This window comes from Hemicordylus capensis, chromosome 3 (assembly GCF_027244095.1).
Source record: "Hemicordylus capensis ecotype Gifberg chromosome 3, rHemCap1.1.pri, whole genome shotgun sequence".
Classification (NCBI taxonomy): Eukaryota; Metazoa; Chordata; class Lepidosauria; order Squamata; family Cordylidae; genus Hemicordylus; species Hemicordylus capensis.
Window position 1 is genome coordinate 289,801,604 of NC_069659.1, and position 23,187 is coordinate 289,824,790.

Here is a 23,187-nt window from a genome sequence, read left to right on the forward strand (position 1 = left end):
TAGTCACACACTTGATTTGGTCTTTCACTCTGATCAGGGTGGTGTTCCGTGGGTGGGGACTCCTACGATCTCCCCGTTGTCATGGACGGACCACCATCTGGTTAAGGTTGGACTTACAACCGCTTTACACCTTTGCAGGGACAAGGGGCCTATTTGAATGGTCCACCCAAAGAGGTTACTGGATCCGGTAGGATTCCAAGAAGCCTTGGAGGGATTCAATGTTGGCTCTGCTGGTGATCCTGTTGATGCCCTGGTTGAGAACTGAAACAACTTGCTCACCAGGGCAGTAGACACAATTGCTCCCAAGCATCCCCTCCAACCCGCTTCAAAATTGGCCCCTTGGTATACGGAAGATCTAGGGGGCTGAAGTGGCAAGGTAGGCGACTGGAGCGCAAGTGGAGAAAAACTCAACTCAAATCCGACAGATTACGACATGAAGCACATTTAAAGATCTATGCTCAGGCGATACGTGCAGCAGAGAAGCGGTTCTTTTCTGCCCGTATTGCCTCTGCGAGTTCATGTCCAGTGGAGTTGTTCAGGGTTATGAAGGGACTAGTATCTGCCCCCTCTCCCTTGAATCAAAATTTGGAAGCATTGGTTACCCGCTGTGGTGTGTTTAATGAATTTTTCGCAGACAAAATCTCTCAGATTCGAGCCGACTTAGATGGAGACTCCACAATTAATTTGATGTCTGAACAGGAGGTGTCCGACAACTCCTCTTATACAATTCGACTGGATCAGTTTCAGTTGGTGACTCCTGATGATGTGGACAAGCTGCTTGGAGCGGTGAGGCCTACCACTTGTTCTCTTGACACTTGTCCAACACGGCTTGTTCTATCTAGCAGGGAGGCTGTTGTAGGCGGCCTGGTAGAAATCATAAATGCTTCTTTGAGGGAGGGCACGATGCCTCCTTGTCTTAAGGAGGCAATTATTAGACCTCTTCTAGAGAAGCCTGCATTAGATCCCTCAGAGTTAAGCAATTATAGGCCAGTTTCCAATCTCCCATGGCTGGGCAAGGTAATTGAGAGGGTGGTGGCCTCTCAGCTCCAGGCGGAGAAAACGGATTATCTAGACCCATTTCAAACTGGTTTTCGGGTGGGCTATGGGGTGGAGACTGCCTTGGTCGGCCTGATCGATGATCTCCAATTGGCAATTGATAGAGGAAGGGTGACTCTGTTGGTCCTTTTGGATCTCTCAGCTGCTTTCGATACTATCGACCATAGTATCCTTCTGGAACGTCTGAGGGTGTTGGGGGTGGGAGGCACTGTTTTACAGTGGTTCCGCTCCAACCTCTTGGATAGATTCCAGATGGTGTTGGTTGGAGATTGTTGCTCTTCAAAATCTGAGCTTAAGTATGGTGTTCCTCAAGGCTCCATACTCTCTCCAATGCTTTTTAATATCTACATGAAACCGCTGGGAGAGATCATCAGGGGATTTGGAGCTGGGTGTTACCATTATGCTGATGACAGCCAGATCTACTTCTCCATGTCAACTTATTCAGGAATTGGCATATCCTCCCTAAATGCCTGCCTGGAAGCAGTAATGGGCTAGATGAGGGAGAATAATCTGAAGCTGAATCCAGATAAGACGGAGGTATTTATTGTGCGGGGTCAGAACTCTAGAGACGATTTTGATCTACCTGTTCTAGACGGGGTCACACTTCCCAAAAAGGAACAGGTTCGCAGTCTGGGAGTACTTCTGGATCAACGTCTCTCCTTGGTTTCTCAGGTGGAGGCGGTGGCCAGGGGTGCTTTCTATCAGCTCCGGCTGATACGCCAGCTGTGCCCGTTTCTTGAGATCAATGACCTCAAAACAGTGGTACATTTGTTGGTAACCTCCAGACTTAACTTCTGTAATGCGATCTACATGGGGCTGCCTTTGTACGTAGTCCAGAAACTTCAGTTGGTTCAGAATGCGACAGCCAGATTGGTCTCTGGGTCATCTCGGAGAGACCACCTTACTCCTCTGTTGATGGAGATACATTGGCTGCCAATAGGTTTCCAGGCAAAATACAAAGTGATAGTTATAACTCATAAAGCCCTAAACGGCTTAGGCCCTGGGTATCTAAGAGAGCGTCTTCTTCATTATGAGCCCCACCACCCATTGAGGTCCCTTGAGGAGGTCCGTCTCCAGTTGCCGCCAACTCGTTTGGTGGCTACACAGAGACGGGCCTTCTCGGCTGCTGCCCTGAGATTGTGGAATGCGCTCCCTGCTGGGATACGAGCCTCCCCATCTCTGGCTTTTTTAAAAAAACACCTAAAAACACATCTCTTCAACCAGGCTTTCTCAGCTTTTAAAAACTTGTTTTTAAATTGTTCTGATTATTATTTGCTGTTTTACAATGTTTTTAATTGTTAATCGTTGTTTTATGCTTTATAATTTTTGTTTTAATTATTAACTGATTTTAATGGTGTTTTAATGTAAACCGCCCTGAGCCTTTTGGAAGGGCGGAATAAAAGTTTTAATAATGATAATAATAACAACAATAACAACAACAACAATAATAATCCAAATAATCTCCATCAAAGAGCTAAACTACATGGCGTAAAAAAAAGCTAAACTACATTGACCGTGCATATTTTCCTTCCTTTTTAAGAAGGTTAAATAGCAGCTGCTGCTGCTTCGTGGGGAGTTTGTGCAGGACTGAGGCCAAGGGTCAGTCACCAGTTCCTGTGTACCACCTACCCAGAATAGCCAGCTCAGGGCCTATATTGGAATGCTGCCTGTGGCGGCGGGCCTGCCACCAAAGGGGGTTGCCACTTCAGGGGACAACAAGGGTGAGGGCCAGTCCCTCTGGTCCAGGAACATATGTGTGTATATTCTGATTTGGTGGCGTGGGTGGGTATTTTAATTTTAGCTTCTTTTATTTTAAGTTTTGGGTGAAATTGGTTTACAATCTGTGTAGGTTTGTCTGGAGATGGGGAGACAGGGGACATATCCACTGACTATGGGGTGGCTGTTCTGGAAGTGAGGGGAATAGAAGAAGTAACATTGGAAGGTCAGCAGGCCATTACAGGGGAAGAGAAAGCAGAAATCTAGTAGCTGTTTCCCCTTCCAGTTGTCCTGCCAGCTCTTTGACCTTGGGGAGCAATGCTAACCACCCACGGAGTCTCATCTTGCGCCTTTGAAATGCCAGGTCAGTCCAGAATAACTTAGAAATTGTCCATGATTTGATTATGGATAAAAGATCTGACCTGGTATGTATCACAGAGACTTGGTCTCTGTGATGCATATGGGTTGGGGGAGGCTAGTGGCCCAGTTTGGTACCAGCCTCTACCTCCAGGATACTCTGTTGAGGAGCAGGTGAGGGGACATGGGCAGAAAGGTGGAGTGGCGGTCGTCTATAGGAACATCTCCCTTACCAGGATGCTTGTCAAAGTGTGTGATCATATAGAATGTGTGCATTTAAGTTCAGGCACCAGGGATAGATTGGGACTTCTGTTGATGTACCAATCACCCCACTGCCCAATGGAGTCCTTAAATGAGCAGACTGACTTGGTATCGGGCTTGGCGTTGGAGTCCCCCAGGCTTGTGGTGGTGAGGGACTTCAACGTTCACTTTGGGACCAATTTGTCTGGAGCAGCTCAGGAGCTCATAGCGGCCATGACAACTATGGGCCTGTCCCAAGCAGTCTCGGGACCGACACATGTTCCTTGTCACATGCTTGATTTAGTCTTTCATTCTGATCAGGGTGATGTTCTGTGGGTAGAGACTCCTGTTTTTTCCCCATTTTCATGGATGGACCACCATCTGGTTAAGGTTGGAATCACAACCACATGCCGCCTCTGCAGGGGTGAGGGGCCTATTAGGATGGTCTGCCCAAGAAGGTTATTGGATCCAATAGGATTCCAAAAAGCCTTGGAAGGATTTAGTGTTGGTTCTGCTGGTGATCCTTTTGATGCCATGGTGGAGAATTGGAACAGCAAACTCACCAGGGCAGTAGATATGATCACTCCTAAGCATCCTCTCTGACCCACTTCAAAACTGGCCTTTTGGTATATGGAAGAACTCCAGGGGCTGAAGCAGCAAGTAAAGAAAGACTCAACTCAAATCCGACAGATTACATAGAGTGCATAGAAGATCTATGCTCATCTGCGACCTCACATCCAGCAGGGTTGTGAGAGGGCTATTACATGACCCTTCTCTCTTGAATCAGAATTTGGAACCATCAAAATTTGGAATTTGGAATCAGAATTTGGAACCAGCATAGTGTAGTGGTTAGAGTGCTGGACTAGGACCGGGCAGACCCAAGTTCAAATCCCCATTCAGCCATGATACTTGCTGGGTGACTCTGGGCCAGTCACTTCTCTCTCAGCCTAACCTACTTCATAGGGTTGTTGTGAGGAAAAACTTAAGTATGTTGTACTTAAGTATATTGTACTCTGGGCTCCTTGGAGGAAGAAAATGTTGTTGATGATGATGATGATAACAACCTGCTGTGATGTTTTACTGAGTTCTTTGTGGATAAAATCTCTTATCTTCAGGCCAACTTAGACTCAGACCCCACAATTACTTCAGTGTCTGATGCAGAGGTGTCCAGCAACTTCTCTTATGTGTTTAGGCTGGATCAGTTTCAGTTTTACTCCGGAGGATATGGACAGGCTACTTGGAGCAGTGTGGCCTACCACCTGTTCTCCTGACCCTTGTACAACATGGCTTATACTATCTGGCGGGGGGGGGGGTGTTGTAGAAGGCCTGGTAGATATTATAAATTCTTTTCTCAGGGAAGGCAGGATGCCTTCTTGCCTTAAGGAGGCAATCATTAGACCTCTTCTGAAAAAGCCTGCATTGGATCTCTCAGAGTTAAGCAACTATAGCCTGTCTCCAACCTTCTGTGTTGGACAAGGTAATTGATTGGGTAGTGGCCTCCCAGCTCCAGGCAGTCTTGGAGGAAGCTGATTTCAAACTGGCTTTCAGGCTGGTTATGGGGTGGAGAGACTGCCTTGGTCAGCTTGATGGATGATCTCCATTCTGTCAAAGAACTGCCAGAAGAAATATGACTCTGTCAGTCCCTTTGGATCTCTCAGAAGCTTTCAGTACTATCGACCATCACAGGGGCGGAGCCACCATTGGGCGAACAGGTTCAAAGAACCCGGGCCACCACCAATCAGGGGCCGTGAGGCCCCAGACATGCCCCCCGTGTGACGTCAGATGTGGGGGTGTTATTTTGGTCCCAAATGAGGCCGTGCAGCCCTATTTGGAACCAAAATTAGCCTGCACTGCATTGGCAGCGATGCTGGATCAACTCTCCGTACCTTAAAGGCAGGGAGAGCTGCTCCTGGTCTCACTGCCAATGCAGTGGGGCCTATCGATCTCCCTCCCAAATAGGGCTGCACTGCCCCATTTAGGAGAGAGATCGGCCCATGCTGCATTGGCAGCACGAGCCAATATCCCTTCTAAATGGGGCCACATGGCCCCGTTTGGGAGACCACATCCCGCGTCTGATATCAGATGCAGGGGCGTGGCTAGCCAGTCCCCTCCGTCTGATGTAAGACATGGGGGGGGGGGCAGGGGGCGGTGGCAGCTGCACACAGTCCACCGCCAGCCTCCTCCCTATGCTATTGGACCATCATATTCGCCTGGAGCATCTGAGCGGGTTGGGGTGGGAGGCTCTGCTTTGCAGTGGTTCTGCTCCAACCTCTGGCCGATTCCAGATGGTGTCGCTTGGAGACTGTTCTTCAGAATTGAACTTTTATATGACATTCCTCAGGGCTCCATATTGTTTCCAATGCTTTTTAACATCTACATGAAACTGCTGGGAGAGATCATCAGCAGATTTGGTGCAGGATGTTATCAGTATAATGATGATACCCAAACCTATTTCTCCATGTCAACATCATCAGGAGAAGGCATAACCTTCCTCAATGCCTGCCCAGAGATGGTGATGGACTGGATGAGGGATAACAAATTGAAATCTAGATAAGATGGAGGTACTTATTGTGCATGGTTGGATCTTGGGACACGATCCATATCCTTGACTGGGGAGACTGTATCAAATCTGATTTGATTATTGTTCCAATTTGATGCACAGCCCTACCTTTCCAGTCATGTGAGCAACATATTCTGAAGCTCAACTGCAGCCATTTCTGTGGTCACTGACAAATCTTGGAATATCAGAAACCTCTGAATTGATGGCAGCTTAGATCTATAGGTTACAAATTGTATATTAATTTTAAGCTACATTTCCAAAATTAATTTCCTTACTGCTCATTGCCCAAACTCCAATTTGAGTATCTGAGGATGATTTCCTTGAAAGGGCTACCTTTCATCCAAATGTATTAATCTCACTATTAGCTTGTCAACTCCCAGTTTTGTCATGTGCACTTAGAAACACCCTGCCTACTGAGCCTCAGCTGGTCCATACACACTACCATTTCACCTAACCCATCCTATATTCTTGAACAAATCACAAAACCTTACATTTGGCAAATCCTTTTGCTCTATTCTCAATGGCTTGTATCCAAAGTTAAGCCCTTTAAATTTTCATTGTTTCAGCAGATGCCCTCTCCTTTTGGATGACCACTACAGAAATATTCCATTCAATCCAAGCCTGTGTATTTGTGGGGTGGATGTGGTTACCTCCTAACTTGCCCTTTTTATATATATTTATTTTTTGAGGCAGTAATACATGGGCCTCAGTAATACATGGGCATCTTTGTAATACTGCTCATTGGTCAAACCAACAACACAAACGTAATTTATCTTGGTCAATCAAAACAGGCAAATAAGTGAGAAGGCGGCCACTTTTGCTTTTGATGCAAAACACTCTGGGGATTGGACTGTAAAGGAGAACCTCGGTATTTGTGGGGGTTTATTTTATTTATTTATTTATTTATCACATTTGTACACTGCCCCAAACTTTTGTCTCTGGGCAGTTAACAATAGCATAAAACAAGTTAAAATATATACAAAAACTTAAAACAATTTAACAATTTAAAAATTGTCCACAAATTAAAACCTTAAAATTTCCATTCTCCTCAATTACTGCAGATATGGAAACTGCAAATACTGGATCATGCCTGCAAAGCATGGTAAGGCACTTTATTTTGCCCTTTTAAAACCTCCCCCACCCCCATTTTGGGGCAGTTTTCTGGCCTCTGGGAACCTAACCTTCACAATCCCATTGCCCAAAGTGTTTTAAGTGGACTATAGATTTAAATACCGTGCTTTAAGGGCCTCCATTGCTTGGGGCAATGAGTTCATGGAGGTTAGGTCCCAGCAGATTCTAAATCTAAAATTCTAAATCTAAAAATTATTTCTAAATTTACTTTCTAAATTCCCATTGATTCAATAGAAGTGCTAAGCACTTGCTTGATTCCCTTCCCAGTGTATTCACTGGCTGACATGTCCTGCAGGCAGAGCAACACCACTGCAGTAGTCTAACACATGCCCACATTGCTGTACAGCAGGGTGGTTCTGCTACTACTTACCATTGTGTGATTGTATGTTGTAATGTGAAACTGGTATTATTCCTAAGGCAAATCAGGTCACAATGTGTGATCATGCAGTGGTAAGCAATAGCGGAATAGGCTTGTTGCACAGCAATGTGGGCATATGATTTAGACACCTTCAGTGACACAGCCAGTTCAGAACCACCCATGTTACGCTGTGGGATATGTCAACCAGGTGATCTTAACCACGCTTAAAGTTAACTAGATCACACTCTTTCTCTAAGACACACAACTCTATTATTTTCAAGTGGCTGGGCAGGCACAAGGGCTGAAGGACTCATTGCTCAGTAGCAATCCACTTCACCAGGATGATCCCCTCCCACAAACCAGTAGAATTCACTGAACTCTGATCTCCCCCTTCCTGTTTGAATGTAAGAAGTTTGGTCATCAAGATATAATGTTACTCACACACTTGGGCCTGTTTTCCTTTTCACCAACATCTCTCTTGTTCCCCAAACTACTTCTGGGTGTCTGTGTCAAAGGGTGTGTATATGCTTTCAAGTATATCTCAGTGTGCCCCCACATACAATTTCTCCCTTCTCCTTAACCTGAATTTGACTCAACCTATTTTAGTCTGGAAACTTCTAGAAAACACTTTCCTAAGAATTCTAGGCTGTGGTCTACCATTACTTGATGTTCTTTTTCAGGTAAGCACATTGGCAAAAGCAGAGACATTTGCATCTCCAGAGGCATTCTTTCTCTGTCTCTGGCCAAAACACTGTCATCTATATCTAACACTAGAGGCTGGTGCATTGTCTGGCTTCCAATGGTGGCTGGTACAAACAACCTGGGCGGCCTGAAAATGAGCTGCAGGCACAGTGCCTGCAGCTCCTGATCCACCCCACTTTGGCTACCTCTCTCGTCTCACCATGCTCCAAGCCCAGGGCCTGGTAATTCACCCAGTTGGGGATTGAGCTCTCCATCCAGCTGAATGAATTACTAGGCACTGGACTTGGGGTGAGAGAAGATGAGAAAGGGAGAGAGGTAGCCAGGGTGGGGCAGAACAGAAGCATCACCCATCACACCTGCAGCTCATTCTCCACTCCCCAGCTTGTTTGTACTAGCTGCCACTGCTAGCCTTGAATCATAAATAGACTGCTGACCAGAAATTTGCCAACAACAAGATGACATTTCCCCGATTATCGGTGGGGTGAAACATCTTTTATCAAAGTCCCATTATTTTTTAAATGTACTTAAAAATAAAATTTATTTTGTAGTTTATTTATAAACTGTTGAGGTTAATAATATTATACTGCCACAGCATCTGTCTAAACAAGAATAGCATCTCAGCATAATCACACACCTGAAGAGTATCTTGCACTTCTAATCCATTTTTGTATAGCTTCCCAGCCTCCTTGCCTTCTCTTATGCTATAATCACCCTCCTGTCCTTTTATTCTCCATAGACTCCATCATCCCCAAGTAAGTCACTAGCGTTTTAATAGCTGAGAACTTAATTATAATTTGAATCTGAGCCACCTAACTACAGATTTTGCTCAGAGCTTCTGTGGGGAATAAAAAATTTAATTTTGCAAAGCATCCAATTACTTGTACTAAGGGCAAAAGAAAATCATATACATGCTACTGTTAAAACCCGTATTATGTGTAATAATGAAATAATGGAAGATATCAGCCCTAGATTTCCACTCTACAGTTGGTAATTTTCCAAACATAATTGAATAACGCAATATTTACTGCTTGCTAACTTATCATGCTATGTTCATGTTCATACTAAAATCCAATATATTCCCTCCATTCAAACATAATGGTCCCAGTCCTCCAAACTATTGGGAACATGTCATGGCCTCACACCCTCTCTCTTCTTCTTGCAAACCCAGATTCAAGCAGTTTAGTGCGAAGTATAGGCAACATTCACACATAATGCAGAACTGGTTCCGCTCCCCCCTTCCCCCAACTCTCCCATCTGAATTTGGACATTGGGGAGAGCTCCCTCTCTGCAGTGCAGAGAGGAGGGAATCTAGCTTCCTTCTTTATTGAAGGACAGGCCCAGCAGCCAATAGCAGCCGGAACAAGGGAGGAGCTCCCTCCCTCCACTTCAATTGCAAAGCAACCAGACTGTGGTGCCAGCTTTGGGATGTAACGCTGGCACTGTGGAACCGGAGGTCCAGGTGGTGGACCTCACTACAAACTGAAGGTAAAAATCACTGTCTGGGGAAGGGAGCCGCAGGTCCATTTTCTTTCTTAACTTCGGTTGCCCGCATTCGGACATTTGGAAATTGAACCCTTCACCTCCAGTTTCATGTTATGTTAGTACACCCTCCCCTGCCCTTAAAGGTCCACCCCCACCCCACCCCGGCGCTGAACCAACCCCAGGTCCAGGTCCTTAGAATGGGCTCCATGCACATCCCTCATTTTGACCCAGAAGATCCCAGTCAGGTTGGGAGTGAAGGATTGAAACAGATAAGTTGCAAGAGGAGAAAGCCCAAGGTGGGGTGGAGGAATCTAGACCAGTGTTTCTCAACCACCGGTCCCTGGACCGCTGCCGGTCCCCGAAGGGTTGAGTGCCGGTCCCTGACTGGGAGTCAACCCCCCCCTCCCCAACTGAAATCAAGGCACTCACTTCCTCAATTTTGCACATGGCACAGAAGAGGAAGAGTATCACGGAGGCATGGGACCCTTCTTGTGCCTTGCCTCCACGTGCTGCTGAGATCTTCCTATAGCTATCTTATTCCCTATCTTTACAGCTTCAAACTGTATGCGATGCGGGGGCATGGAGGAAAAAGTATGGCAGTGGGCGCCACTTGAAGGGCTGCTGGTTCTTGCATGCTCATTGTTTGCAGCCAAAGGTTGGTTGATTGAAACCCAGCTGCCTGTTGTGGTCGAGGCGCCTTGAGAGGGAACACTGTTTCCCTCTTGCATCAGTGGGGCTTGCTTGTATGTTGTTTTCATTGGCCCCGTGTAGCTTTTGAATTTTTCTAATGGCCCAACATCCCCTCTCCATTGAGTAATCACAAGCACCTCTACTCCAGACATACTGGAGACAAATTTGTTCACCCAGGCTTTTAGATTCAGGGGTTCTCAACCTTGGGTACCCAGACGTTGGTGGACTTCTACTCCCATAATCCCCAGCCATAATGGCCAAATGCCATTGTTGTTGGGGGTTATGGGAGTTTAACTGAGGGACCCAAGGTTAAGAACCCCTAATATTCAATGTTTGCAAAAGATTCCAAATTTAATTATTTTAATGCTTATATTATTTTCATTCTAAACTGCCCAGAGATGCAAGTTTTGGGCAGTATAGAAGTCTGATAGATAGATAGACAGACTTGAAACCCCTTTACTAACTGCTGGTCCGGGAAACTGCGCATGAAGAATGTAGCGGTCCTTGAAACTCTGCACGAAGAATTTAGCGGTCCTTGACTCCAAAAAGTTTGAGAAACACTGATCTAGACCACCAGGCAGGTCCCTTAAGGCAGAAATCTGGGGTTGTGGGCTTGGAAACGGATTCTTTCCTATAAAAGCCCCCCCCATATGGAGCACACTATATTGCTCACTAATATCTAATCTAACTCACTCACTCACTGACATAAACTCCCAGACTAACACACAAAAGATAGAAACATCTATCTAGTTTTTCCAGGCCGAAGTCTAGGGCCTCCAAACCCCCTGGGGGTCCTCCAAATCCTCCTTAGTCTGCCCTGGGTGGCGCTGACCTGTTACTGTTCTGGGCAGCCAAGCATGACCTCTGATTTAGAGACAGAATGGGGGAGGGGAAATAAATATGTGGGGTGGGAATATGTTAAGTTGCAAAATGTCTCTGCTAATGCTTATTTGCATAAATAAACCTGTTTTCTCTTCTTACATTCTTGTGAGTTCAGTTGCTCTTTGTGCCTTTAAGAACCTATGTGTTAAAACATACTCTGTGTGTCACAGTGTGCACACGTGTGTAAGGGGGGCCTCCAAAGCAGGGGGGAGCCTCCAAAAGCCTTTAGGTCCAGGCTCCAAAATTACCTAGGTGCACCTTTGTTTATCTCTATGGGAAGGTGCTGTATTTGAAGCAGGAAATACAACAAAGGAAGCCTGGGGACCATAGAGAGAGAGAGAGTGGTGTTAGGACTGCATCTGTGAAATGAAGGTATAGTAGGATTCTAAACATGTGAATGGAAGAATACACTCTACCCACTGTTACCAGCTGAGCTTATTCTGCTCACTCCCAGAAGCCTCCCTGGTTGCAACTGCATCGCTAGGCTTGGAGATTGCAATTTTGCTATGCTCAGGAGCTGAAGCGCAATGTGAGCTCCTACTCTATGTTATACATGGGGACAAGTCGCTTAGTTGGCAGTGGACTGGTCGCCCTTAGATTTAGCTGCAAGCCCCATGAATTGGAAAGGGGATTCGATCCATACGCCCTCTCTATAAGGGGGCCATGGCTAAGCAGACTCCAGAACTGGCTAGTACAAGTGTCTGGCATTCAGGATCATTTCAGCCTTGGAATGATTTCTAAACTCCCCTCTTCCACTTGCAAAGAGAGATAACACCTGTTGTTAACAAAGCAATCAGGCCAGGAAGGGAAGGCAGAAAAGACAGATAAGAGAAGTACAACTGCAGCCTCCATTATAATAGGGATGAGTTAGTGATGTAACTTTGAAAGTGTGCCTATCAAAACTGTTGATAGAATTATTGGGAAGCTCTTCCCAGCCCAGGATATTCTTTAAACACACCTGCATGCTCCAATTGTCCTCACAATCAGCCTTGAATGCCATAGGCAGTTCACACACATTCCTACTCAGGAAGGACTAAGACACAAAAAAAGGTTGTCTGGGCTCCCCTGTTGAGCAGAGCAGGACAAAAGACAAGTGCCCTCAAGGCACATTTTGGGTATCCCTAATTCCATTAGTATCCCTGATTCCATGACCCAGTGTGCTTCCTTGTGGGACTCCCACTGTGAAACATCTCAGTGTTCCCTTGTGCCATTCACTGGACCCCAGCAGACTGTAACAAGAGACTCCAGCAGACCCTTGGTGTTCATCTCCAGAACAAGTAATATAGCCTCTTGCCCGGCTCCTTCAGGGCTGAATTTATCCCTTTCCCTTATTTCCGAAATCTTGACCCTCTCTTAAAGTAACTCTAGCCCACCTGGGAATTTACACATAATTTGGAACTTTAAGCTAAATGTGCCTTACAATAGTCTGTTTCTCTCTTAGCATATTTGTAGTGCCTTTAAACTAGGGCCACATTGTAATTTAGTCTGGTTTTATTTTTAATAAACTCCTTTTTGATTTAATTCAAACCTCTCTCTCAAGCCAATTTTCTTGAGTTCACATGCTTGCACAAATTAAGGCTGATTGGAACTGTCTCCCCCTTTGAGCCAAATTCCCCACATTCGTCCGAATTAGGAGGTGCAGGCCAATCACCCTCGAGGCAGTTTCATTAACACCACATTGGTCTGAATGTGTCTATCAAGTGGATATTAAAAAAACACACAGATATACTAAATGTGCACTTGAAAGTATCATCTGAACTGCCCCACTGTGATTTCATATTAAATGTTATTGTTTTATAAAGCAAGTCCCTAGCCCTTATGGATGCAAAGGAAAGCTTGAAAAGGTGTTGGCATTGCCTGGTGAAACGAATGGCACTGTAGCTTAACGGCAGAGCACATGCTAAGTTCCAAGTGCATTCTTACTCCCTGTACACATGCCACTTCAGGCTTCCACCCTACTTCCTACTAGCACGATCTAACTGAGCAGGGAACCTGCACAGTTTTCACAGTTGCCACAAAAGCAGTAATAAAAAGAGATGAGTTTTCTTCTCGGAGTGCAAGAGCTGGCTGGTGGGTGATGCTGAGAAAATGTTGTGAGGTCCCTTCCCTGCTCAGCATGTGTACAGAGGATAAGAGTACACTAGGAAGCAGCATGGAAGCCTGCCACAGTGTATGCACAGAAAGTAAGACTCTGCTTGGAACTTACATGGAAGCTTTGAATATCCAGCACTTTATGGCTATATGGAAATGGCCCTACTCTTGCATTTCTGCGCATAATTCAGAATGCTCTTAAATCTAGTATCCGGTAAATACAGGATAGTTGCTCCCTGAATATATAGAATAAAACATGCGTGCTCACTTCTATTGGCCAGCTGATCTGGAGCCTGACTGTACCCCACACCTGCTGCCATCTGTTCCATCTTCCACTCTCGGTGACTGTATGGTCAAGAGTGTTGCTTTTGTTGGCTGACTGGCTACCCTTTCCGACTCCCAGGCTCATTGTAGATTGCTGGATGTCTAGGACTCAATGCCCTTTGATCCGGTGGCCTGAGAAGAGAACACATGAGAGGAGGGCTACTGATACATACCTATTAACACCCCTCTCCCCGTTCCAACTCATCCCCAAACCGGTCTCTTTGTTGGAGCTCCTGGCAAGATTTCAGCAGGGCAGCTTAACAGAAGGCTGTATATGATTCGCTCTAGTGCCCTGGCTGATACGTTTCACCCTGAAATGAAAGGTCCAGGGAGGTCCCAAACAAAACTGAGGCTGGAAAGCCCCTGCCACTCAGCCCTTAGAGAATGACACCTCTCTCTTCTGTTGACTGTCACCTTTTCATGTGTAACATGTCGAAGGCAGAAGCTGGGGAAAGACTTAACAGTAAGATTGCAAGTTACAAGAGAGATAAAGCTGTCTGAGCCATTTCCTGCCACTCCTTTTGCTACATTTCTTCAGAAATGTCCAACTAATTGTTCTACATTGATTCCCAATCTCTTCCTTCGCCTGGTTGCGTGACAATCTGCACTACCACTGTCAGCATTTGTTACATTGCTCATTGTGCTACCCATTGTCCAGTCGCCTATCTATTGACTTTTCTGTCGTGGCCATTTATTTTCTAGTCATCATTGTTTCTGCACAACTAAACATTCAGAGACACATTAAGCAGCAATTTATTTTCCTCATCATTTTTTTCAGTTCACACGCCCATGACCAGTTCTTCCCCAGCTATATTCTTCTCTCTCTGTGATACCACTTTGCTACCTTGCCAATCAATCAATCAATCAATCAATAGCTAGCCTTGCAGATTCAGCTCTCATGTATCCATGTTAACCAGCTGGCAAAATAATACTCTGTTTTGGATTGCCCTACAAAAGCAGGCCGGAACTGTTTCTTAACACTGTTTCCAGCCATGCACACAGGGGTAATCAAGCAAAGGGAGAATATCCCTGAGCTGTGGGGCCCTGGGGGAGGGCAGCCAAGGCCCTCAATTCACTACCACCCCCCTGCCATGGAAAGGGAAGGGGAAGGGGAAGGGAAGGGGAAGGGGAAGGGGAAGGGGAAACGAAGCATCCAGCCAGCAAAGAAAGCACTCCACCAACTGGAGAGGACAAGGGGCCATCTCATATTGGTTCTCCATGCTGGACCTGGAGAACCCCTGCATCAACATGATAATGTAAGTTGAAAAGGTGTGGTTAGCACACATGGTGTCCATGGCAGCTTGTCCATGGGCCACCAGAAATCTTGCTATGCCCCTGATTGTTTCTTAACATTGTACAGCACTGAGATGTTATAAGCATTGAGCACATTATTATCATTAATGAGGGAAACTCATGATATTTCCATCTACACATTTGCAGTAAGACTATCTGACTCCTTTGAAGGAATACTTAGTTGCAATGTTATCCTACTTGCACTGCTATCGACATAGGAACATAGGAAGCTGCCTTCTACAGAGTCAGACCACTGGTCCATCAAGCTCAGTATTGTCTACATTGACTAGCAGAGGCTTCACCAAGGTTTCAGGCAGGTGTGTTTCCCAGACCTCCTGCATGCAAAGCAGAGGCTCGACCCAAAGCTTATCCTATCCTTGACAGAAGATAAGCTTGGGCTGGAAGCGTTACAGAAATAAAGAGTTTGGAGTATAGCCCTCCAACTATAGCTACTAGTTGGAGGGCTATAGGTCACCCCCCTCCAGCCTCAAAGGCAGGATGCCTCTGAGTACCAGTTGCAGGGGAGTAAAAGCAGGAGAGAGGGCATGCCCTCAACTCCTGCTGTAGGCTTCCAGTGGCATCTGGTGGGCCATTGTGTGAAACAGGATGTTGGACTAGATGGGCCTTGGGCCTGATCCAGCAGGGCTGTTCTTATGTTCTTATATAAAGATTCCCTTCACATTTGACATTGAGGTGTAGGTAGTCTGACAGATTCAGATTTTAAATATTTAGGGCTTTTTTCTCTCATGTTTACCAATGCAGATTAAATGTACTCTGTGCAATGAAGCTAGTCATAAAAAAGAGAGAGAGGAATGCAACCTATTGTTTAACTCTCCTTATTTTCTAATTAGACTGTAGCTTATTATCTTTGACTGCTTTTAATAACATCCGACAGGTAAAGGAAAATGCATGATTCCATAGACTTCTTTGTCTCATGTCTTGAGCAGAAGGAAACAACTTGTCAACACTTTTGTTGAGGTGCAGATGATCCACGTCCAAATAACTTAGACTTGCCACCAAAATGAAAACTAAAAAAGAGTTGAATATAAACCATATTCACACATTTTGATGATTGTGTGGAATAGGGGAAAGGGTTTCACTTGTTCTCTGTATTCCTAGTCTTCATGCTTTCAGCAAAAGGTGTGGAAGACCCTTTGCACAAAATAATATGAACAAGAACATAAGAACTGCCTTGCTGAATCAGGCCCAAGGCGCATCTAGTCCAGCATCCAGTTTCAAATGGTGCCCACCAGACCCCTCTGGGAACCCCACAGGCAAGAGGTGAAGGTATGCCCTCTCTCCTCCTGTTGCTCCCCTGCAACTAATATTCAGAGGCATCCTACTTCTGAGCCTAGAGGTAGCCCATGGTTATGGGCTAGCAGCCATTGATATACCTGTTCTCCATGAATTTGTCTAAGCCCCTTTTAAACACCATCCAAGCTAATGGCTGTCACCACATCCTCACTCCTGCTGGTGGTGCTAGGCCGGTTTCTGTGCCCGCTAACAATGGCAAGAGACATGCTCCTGCTCTCAAGCAGGGCATATTGCCTGTCACACAGCGGGCACATCCAGTGGGGTAAGCAGTCTAGTCACCCAGAGATACATCTCATTACCTGGGCCATTGAGGACATAATGGCTCTGGACGACCAGCCATTTCAGATGGTGGAGAACACAGGCTTCTGTCAGCTGCTCCAGCTGCTTGCCCCCAAGTACTGGATCCCCTCATAAACCACCTTCAGTAGGATGGTGGTGCCCTCTCTGTACCGGGCAGGCAGGGAGGTTGCATCAGGGCTAATGGAGTCAACAGGGCCCAACAACAGTTTGGTGCCAGGTGGAGGAATGGCTGTCTGTGGCCAAACCTCCACAGGGGCTTCATGGTCACCGACAATAGTGCCAATGTGCTGAGGGCAGCATGCTAGGGATGTGCACAAACTGGTTCGCAGGCCATGTTGGAGGCCTGTGAACTGGTTCACTGGTCAGGCGGTCCAAAGGACCGTCGCCGGGGTGTGTGTGTGTTGCTTTAAGGGCGGGGGGGATTGTGCTTACCTCTCCCTCCGCTTTTCCCCCTCCGGCGCTCCATTTTCAAGTAAAATCTTTGGGGCGGCAGCAGTCCTCCCTGCCGCCCCTGCCCCCTTGTTGTCTGCAAAATACGGAAGTAACTTCCACGCATGCACCCGCCACCGCACGCATCACTGGCTTGTGATGATGGACTGGTGCCCCAGGGCCAGCATCCATCGGAGGCTGTGGTGGAGCATAGGCGGGTGGGGTTTTTTTTGGGGGGGGGGGTTGGCTTGCTGGCTTTGAATTGTGTTGGTTGCTTTGGTTGGTGTTTGGTTGTTTGGTTGTTTGCTTTTGCAGCACAGCCAGACATACACGCATGCATGCACACATGCACATGCACAAGCGCACACAATGGCCCATGATGAGTCTAGACTGGTTCCCTGATGTGTGTCAGCCTGTAGGCCGTCAGCCAGGGCCCAGCCCTACCTGAGGCCAACTTACTGCACACACAAAAAGAAGAAATACGTCTTGCCTTCTTGTGACATTTAAACCTTTCATGCAAACCCATGTATGTTCTTTTGATCCTTTAAATGAGTCAATCCATTTGTATTTTCCAATATTTTATGTCTTCTGCACCAAAATATGAGCAATACTTATGAGCAATACACACATGATGGATTATGCAGCCTTACAACTACATAATCCATTATTTAAGGAAACTGTGAATAGAAAGAATCAGAGCCAAAACATCCATAATCATTAACTGAAGCAATTGATTGAAAATATGTATTGAAGAAATGGCAGTGCAAATGGAATGAGGCAGATGGATTTCTCATGGAAACTCTGCTTAGGGCTGGAAAAACAGAATTCCACCCATAGATTTCTCACATTCTAGCTCCGTAGATACTAAACAACAAACAGATCAAACTCAGCAGCATTATTAAGCTTTTGTCATTTTAGATCTTGTGCCAGTCAAAACAGGAAACACAAGAATTTATGAGGGATGAAATAGTTCAAAAATAAAATTCCAGAGCTATGTGCAGATAGAGCTACTTCCAGCAAAAGTCTGTTCTAATCTGCATTGTTTGCACTAGCCTAAGAAACTGCTGGTTTTGATGCTGTCTGGGTGAGTACGATAAAAACTATACCTCCAGCTGTGTTTCGGTGCATCAGCCAGCATTGTGTCCCTCCTATCTCACTGACATTATAGTCTGATCTCATGGATTGCAGTGCTACTTATTGAAACACCACACAAAATGATATTCCAAGTGAAACAAATAAGGTTCGGAGGGAATGTGTTTTAATATACTGAAGAATGAAGCAGATATGCGAGTTCAGACACAACAGGACACTCACATGTAAAGGGCTTTCTGCCTGAGCTGGTAGAGCCAAAGCTACATATAAAGTAGGTTTGAGTGAGCAATTTATAGTGATTCATAGTAAGCATGAGCTATTTTCAAGCAAACAATTGGAAGTGTGCATTGAGATCTTTTGTGCACTCATTTCATACTTTTTGTAACCATTAACCAAATTTAGCACTAAATTTAACCTTGTCCAGAATGCTACGGTATATGTATAGTACCTGTTGTGTGAGTTAATACATGCCCATATATCACGTGATTTCCACATCCCTTCATAATTTAATGCTTGGTTATTGGCAGCCGAGTGTGTGACCTGAATCTATTGAAAAGTATTATACTGCAAATCATTTGGGGGTGATATGAAAGTCCTATTGGTAGTGTTAAATCTGCAGTATGATTACTCTTGCACACATACTACTCTTTACTTCTCAGCTCAGCTCCAGGTGGTTTGGGTAAAACTGATTATTTGGATCCCTTCCAGGCTGGCTTCAGGACAGAAGCCTGATGGCTGATCTTTATTGGGAGATAAACAGGGGGCGTACGACCCTGTTCATTCTCCTGGATCTCTCAACAGATTTCCATACTATCATCCATGGTATCCTGCTGGGTCATCTTTCTGAATTGGGGTTAGAGGGCACCGTGATTTATCTGATGCTTTCAGATGATTTCTCTGATCCTATCAGGAAGACTGGTCCAAGAAGGTGGTTCTGGGAATCTTCTGCTCTACATCTTGTCTGCTGACTTATGGGGTCTCACAAGGTTCTATTCTGTCTGCCATGCTGTTCAATATCTACATGAAATTGCCAAGGGAGGCCATCCAAGGGTTTGGGTTGTGGTGCCATCAGTATACTGACAGCACCCAGCTCTGCCTCTAATTTAAGTTATCTGATACCAGGAAGGCAGTGTAAACCATGAATTGGTGTTTAGAGGAAGTTCTGGTCAAGATGAAGTCAAAATGAAGCTTAATCTAGACATGCTGGAGGCTGTGGGTTAGTATGTCAATCTGGAGAGTGAGGAATCTCTGGCTTTGGATGAAATCCCCACCCCCACCCCAATGGACCAAGTCTGTGGTTTGAGGGTACTCCTGGAAACCCAGATGGCAGTGATGGCCAGGAGACCCTTTTATTAGCTTTGGTGAGTGTATCAGCCATGTACCTTTCTGAAGGAGAAGGCTATTATATCAGACACGCATGCATAAGTTATATCCAGGACAGACTACTGTAATAACCTAAGAAATAAGACAGTCTTTGAAGATGGTTCAGTAACTTCAGCTGGTCCAGAATGCTGCCACAAGAATGCTCATGAAAGCAACTCATTACACAAGTGTGACACCAATCAAGGGCAGCTCCCCCATGAGGCAAGGTGAGGTGATGGCCTCAGGCAGCAAGTGCCATGGGGTGGCATGCTCAGGCACTCCATTGCACTCTCCTGCAAGCATCACCCTCTTACCTGGGACCACTGACTCACCTTACCTCCTCTGCCACCACCTTTGACTAAGGGCTTATCTTGCTGGTCTCCTCACAGGCCCCACCCTAAGTCTTATCTTGCTGGCCTCCTCACTGGCCCCATCCTCTGCCTCCCTCACTGGCCTACCATCCCCACCTCAGCCCCCTCTTCCACCTCAGAGACGGCCTTCTGGAGAATGTCACTGCTGCTTGCAGGCTGGTGAGGCAGTGTGAATCCAGCAGCAGCAGCAGCTGTTTCACTGACTGGCCTCTTGTCACCATGGTGATGTTGTGTAAGCACCGGTGAGTGCTCTCTATCTCTCTCCTTCAGCACCAAGACATTTGGTGCTGGAGTGGGAAAGAGAGTGAGAGACAGAGAGAGAGGCGGCAATGAGAGGCTATTATACATTCTTGGTAGAAGGGACATTATACAGAAGCTTTCTTAAGAACATTAGCAATATATATCACACATTGGCACATTCCCACTGTGGTAATTAATCTTAATTGTAACAGAATATTTAGGTTTAACTTTTAACAAGTCTACACACTCCCTATTTTCTATTATCTTATTATATTTAACTACACTTTCAATAGTGCTATCTGAGAGTGGGAAATGGAAATCCAATTAAAATTCTATGCCCAAACTGGAGTTATATTTGCATCAACTGTCCAAAGCTTAGTCATTGCATAATATGCAATTAAACTGCAAGAATATAGCCAAGATAACAGTATATCTGCCTTGTAAAGAATGCTGGGGAAGGCAGGCAATCGTAGTATATGAGGTTATAACCTCCTGGACAAGAGCAAAAGAAAACGGATGGGATTTCACAACACCAAATATGCCAGAGAATTATTTTTTTCTTTGTCTGCTAGGCAATCATGAGCTGGAAACAGGAGGAAGACTTGGTTGATTACAAGATAACGGATGTACTGCAGCTGCACCAAGCAGGAAATGAAATTTTAGGATATAAGAAGTGTGGTGCTTCCAAGAGACAGATGGAAATAAATGGGCAAAGGACTGAACTAAGACAGCGTTTGAAAGTTTAAGTCCAGTTTTGATCATTCTCAGTGGAAGTGATTGGACTAGAGGAGTATCACCTTTTTCTTGCTCCATAAAACTAACATTCAAGTTCCACACAATCATGCAGCTTTCATCCAGTGTATGAAATAATTCATATTTTTCATATTTCTTTAGACTACACTCACCGTGCAATCAGGTTGAGAAATAAATATAGTAAGAATGTGTGTGTGTGTGTGTGTGTGTGTGTGTGTGTGTGTGTGTGTGAGAGAGAGAGAGAGAGAGAGAGAGAGAGAGAGAGAGAGAGAGAGAGAATGATTTCATTGTCCATAAAATAAAATGATAATGTCATGGCAATAGTGCCATGTCAAAAACCGCTATCATTCATAACTGGCCCCAGTGTGGTTCCACAGCAGGTCAGTCAGCGGCCAAGTTCAGCCATGTGAAAGCACAATAACCTAACTGAAATTGCTTTGTGAGAAATTTGATTTGAAGGACATCTTATAAAACTTCTTGGCCGTTCAAGAAGTTCATAAGCATGAAGATAATACATGTCCACCTGAATGTGTCTAGAACGTCTGTCATCTTATGTTTCCTAATAAGCACATACAGAATACTATTGCAGACCCTAATTTTGTGGCTTTATTCGACTGCCAGAGGCGTATCTAGGGAAAATAGTGCCTAGGGCAAGCACTGAAATTGCGCCCCTTGTCCAAACACCCAACACCCATCTTTCAGATAACTTTACCATAATATCAGCTGAAAAATACCAGTCAAGCTCGTTAATCTTTTAATTTTTCAAAAACAATTTAGAAAACTACAAATTTCAGTATGCTGGGGCTCATGAAATACCCAAATACTATGTGGAGGTATACTTGGAAGACTAATGTCTAATTCTCTACTATGCATTGTATCATCACTATTACATAAGTTTTTAAAAGAAATTGAGAATTTGACTTTTCCCTATTTACTCTGAAAATAATTAAAAGATATGCAGAGTAAACTGTGTCACTGCTTGGAATATATTCTAGTATTTCAGAAAGACAGTTAAAATGAGAGAAGGAGAGCAAGAAACTCCCAGTGGGCCTTAATACTAAGGCTAATTAATACTAATTTCACACTGATTGAAAGACAAACTCACCATTAATAGCCATATTATTAAGACATCACATTTAACTCACTTATAACAAGAAGCAAAGAGCAAATGAATACAATCCTAGCTCATAAGCTTCAGCTCATTATTCACAAGCCCTGATTCTCTGTACATAGTGCCAAACTGAGTATGTGTACAGTGACTTATATTATATTAATTTTTTAAAGAAAAAATACCTGTAGCCCCTAAAGGCTGTGGGGTGGGTCTGCAAAGGTTCCCGCTCCCCTCGCTGGCCTCTAGGGCTTTGCAGGGACCATTTGAGCATGTGTGGTGGCATATATATATATATATATATATATATATATATATATATATATATATAGCTGAAAACAAAATGGCTGCCACACATGCTCAAATGGCCTCTGTGAGGCCTGACATGGGGGCCTCACAGAGGCCATTTGAGCATGCACAGTGGCCATTTTGTTTTCAGTGGCCATTTTTAAAAAAATTGATTTTTAAAAATGGCGCCCCCTTCAAGCGGCGCCCAGGGCGCGTGCCCTGCCTGTCCGACCCCTAGATACGCCCCTGTCAACTGCTGCTGTATCAGTGCCACTGTGCACTGAGTGAAATTTCATGATTCTATACCTTTATTACAACATTGTTGATATTATAAAGAAATGTACAGTTCTGTTCTTTACAAGACTACACAAGGCCACAGGGCATCCAAACCTAACATACTTACTTACAGCTCCTGGTGTCCAAATGGAATTTAATACTTATAGAACAACTTCCCGCAATGGGCTTTGACCAAGCCAAGTTGGTGCTCTGTCAGAGTCTTAGATGTAGAACGGCAGACTGATCAAGGCCTTATCCCAAGAGGAGCAGTGTTAGGTAACCAAATCTTGAGTACAATCAATGTAATCACTTTTACCTGCTCTCATTTTAACTTGTAATCACCCTTATACTTTATGCTGGTTTGTGACCATAATAAAGATTGATTGATTGAATCTTGAGTACATACACGATCTGTTTGATATCTCAACCAGATCACTATAGCCAAGTATCGCAGGGTATTTACCCAGGATCAGTTTAACATCTTGCACACTGCTGTGCTCAAAGGCAGATTTAATAAAGCCCTGTTTGCAGAGAGATTCTGCCTCGGTGACTTGGGAGCTATCAAAACAATGCATGTGTTATTATATTGTAGTTTTTACAGTTTTTGTAAAATTGTAGGGGTTTTTTAGTTTTTGTAAAATTGTAGTTTTTAATGTTTCTGTGAATTTGATGTATCTGTATTTTTCTGGTCAGTGACCAAAAATAAACTATTTCTATAGAACAGCTTCAGACTGGAGATGAGGGAGGAATAGGATGCAGAAGAGTCTCATAT

The 23,187-nt window shown here is 44.8% G+C and overlaps 1 long non-coding RNA gene across 1 annotated transcript in view; it reads right to left on the reverse strand.

Moving 5' to 3' along the window:
- Positions 1-23,187, reverse strand: part of LOC128349932 (uncharacterized) — a 71,387-nt gene that overhangs the window by 18,152 nt on the left and 30,048 nt on the right. Inside the window, exon 2 of the long non-coding RNA XR_008319075.1 lies at positions 13,534-13,721. This is a non-coding gene — a long non-coding RNA (uncharacterized LOC128349932). The remainder of the gene's footprint in view (positions 1-13,533; positions 13,722-23,187) is intronic.